General features: G+C 35.4%; 1 protein-coding gene across 1 annotated transcript in view; it reads left to right on the top strand.

Moving 5' to 3' along the window:
• Positions 1-2,996, top strand: part of VPS13C (vacuolar protein sorting 13 homolog C) — a 211,599-nt gene that overhangs the window by 98,304 nt on the left and 110,299 nt on the right.

The following is a 2,996-nucleotide window of genomic DNA, read 5'->3' on the forward strand; positions in this document are numbered from 1 at the left end:
CAAGTCTAATGTTGTTCAGTGTGTCATGTTGGATTGAAAGAGCAGATCTAAATTGTTAGACACTAATTTAGTTTTAAAAATTATTAAAATATTTAGTTTGCAGAAACAAGAAATAGTAAGCCAGTTCTTACTAATTTTCTTTCACTGCCAACTCAGAGGTATCCACTGTTTAGTCACAGGAATTATTTTATGTAGTTTAGGGGACACCATGATCAAGGCCAAGCAAAATAATGGCAGTTAACTATGGCTATTTTATTATTGAAGTAAGGAAAAGAAAATATTAAACAATACAAATGATAAACTGGTTATTTACATTTCAATTTCTGTGGTATATATCTCAGTTTACCAATATTTAGCCTCTCTCTCCTTTTCAGGAATACAAGGTTTAACCACTTGGTGATTAACAGGAGAAACATAGTCTTAAGTATCAGAGGGGTAACAGTGGTAGTCTTTATGCACAGAAACCATGAGGAGTCCGGGGGCACCTTAAAGACTAAAGGATTTATTTGGGCATAAGCTTTTCTAGGTTAAAAAGCCCACTTCTGTTTTTTTACCCACAAAAGCTTATGCCCAAATAAATCTGTTAGTCTTTAAGGTGCCCCCGGACTCCTCATGGGTGTTGTGTGTTGTTTTTTTTAGTAATTTGTTTAGCCTCAAATGACCTTGCTATAATTGGCATAAAACATCTGACTATTCGTATATCAATGAAATTAGGAAGTTGTTAAATGAAGGCATTCATTTAGATACAAAATATTTGCAAATGTGCATATTTTTAAAAGAAGCTTATTCCATTGTAAGCATTGGAGCATCAACAAAAGTTTTCATCCTTCAGTGGAAACATGAGTTAGAAGTAACCAGTATCTTTTTTTGTAAAATATTTCCTACCATAAATGTTCTTCAAGTTCAAGGAAAGAAGACTTTAATATGTTTACTAAAGAAATTAATTTCAAAAAGAATATTTCTAGTTTTATTTGTGAGAGTTTAAATTCAGGTTTTTCCTTGAAAAGAAAAGTGGAGGTAATTGGTTTAGGCCCACTTTACTTCTAGCTTTGTTGCTCTGATAATGTAGTCCTGCATTCCTTTCACAATTAGGTTGCTTCCGAAAAGTGTTTACTTGGTTTACCTGGTGTTGGCTGTTCTTGGGAGATAGAATCAAAAACCTTCTCTAATGTCTTGGATTAGCTTCAGCATTTTGTCACATAATTAGCTAAACATGTATTGTTCACTTTCCAAGCCTCCTGGCTAGAAAACTCCAGTATCCAATCTTAATGGCCTGTAGGGTTCAGTCATGCAAGATACTAAGCACTCTGGCCCTGACCCAGCAAACAAGTTAAGAACAAGTGCTTAACTAATGGAGACTGTTTGCTTACTTAAAGTTAAATATGTGCTTAATTTGTTGGATCAAGATACGGGAGCATGGATGTAATCTAAAGATAGGTGTGGCAGGCATAATACTTAGGAAAAAGGGGGAAAAAATGAACGTGTCTCACGTCTGTTGTCTTTAGTTGGGCTTTTTATTCCTATATATGCTTGTTTAAGAGTTGCTTCACATGTGGCTCGCTCAAACTTTGGATATGCCAATGACTTTCTCTCTCTGCTTGTGGAATAAAAAGTAAGGCAGGATCTTAATCCTCATTTCAGGGTAATACACAGAGAGAAGAGGCACACATGGCTTTCTGCAAGTGGCTATTAACTTAAGAGCTCAGTTCTGAGCTAGAAAATGCAAGAATAAACCTTTCCTGACAAGAGACTTGCTGAGGAAGTAGTGTGTTCCTTTTTTCAGCCTAATGAAAATTCTCTACGTGCTTCTGGAACATAGGAGCAAAAAAAGATAGAGAAATATCAAGACAGTTGGTGACAGAGGCAGCAGTCTGTGCCAGCTTCCCAAGAGCTATAAAACGTACTTGGCAAGTGTCACATGGGCCAAGAAATGGACTACTCTGGCAGACTAGCAGTCTAAAGCAGTTTATCAAGCTAATGATCTGTTTACGGGTGATAGGTTCACTCCTTCTGCAGACCAGTAACGAAGTTACTGCACAGACAATTAACAAACTATGAGCATTTAAACTTCAGTGTTGAGCGTTACTTTTAACTATGTCAGTCAGCACTTTTGTTAATCAACACAAATATTTAGTCTCAAATTTTGAGAAAATGCTTTCTTATCTAAGCAATAAAATGAATCATGAAAATAAGGCCACCTGTACATAGAAGATGTAAATTGATAAAATGCTCATGGATTTTCGTAAGTAGAAAATATTTATCAAACACTATAACAATTCATATTTTATAGTTGATGTTTTATATACAAGTTTAATTAACATTGACTGCATTTAAGCCAAATGTAGCCATACTTGATTTCTCTAAAATTGTTGATACACAAGAGGTAGCAAAAGTGGGTGTGCTACTTTCAACAGAGCTCCAGGCAATGCTGGCATTTAAAACATGTCCTACAGACGAGATCTGAGCAGCTTAAGATTGTTTAATTTGTTCATTGATCATCTGGAATCCTGTCAAGATTAGCACTGCCATTGATGGTATCAGCAATGAAGATGAACCAGAGGCAGCAGTGGTAGGAGTTATTAATTTAAAAAAATAACAAGGTTAATCTTAGTGGATGTAGTCTTGTCAACCCTGGTCCTCCACTTGTAAGATTAATTTTGATATTCCCTTTGTCTACTTGACAGAGGCTGAAGAGCTTCAAAGTATATTAAAAACAAAAACAAAAAAGGAGTTATGATATTCTTTGTTTCTGCTTAGTAGTGACCAAAACTGCCAAGAGTAAGGACGTTATTGACTTCAAGCTGTTTGCCAAGTTGGACGCCTTCTGCTTAAATGTGTGTGATGAAAAGAACAATATTGCTGAAATCAAGATACAAGGTACTGGCTTCTTCAGTAAAGAAAGTGATTACTGGACTTGTTAGTGAATTAGTTTCTTAGATTACTTTATAACCTGGTAAAAAGTAATCTTACCATGAAGGTGTGAACTTGAGTTCTTT

Source organism: Chelonoidis abingdonii, chromosome 9 (assembly GCF_003597395.2).
Source record: "Chelonoidis abingdonii isolate Lonesome George chromosome 9, CheloAbing_2.0, whole genome shotgun sequence".
Taxonomy (NCBI): Eukaryota; Metazoa; Chordata; order Testudines; family Testudinidae; genus Chelonoidis; species Chelonoidis abingdonii.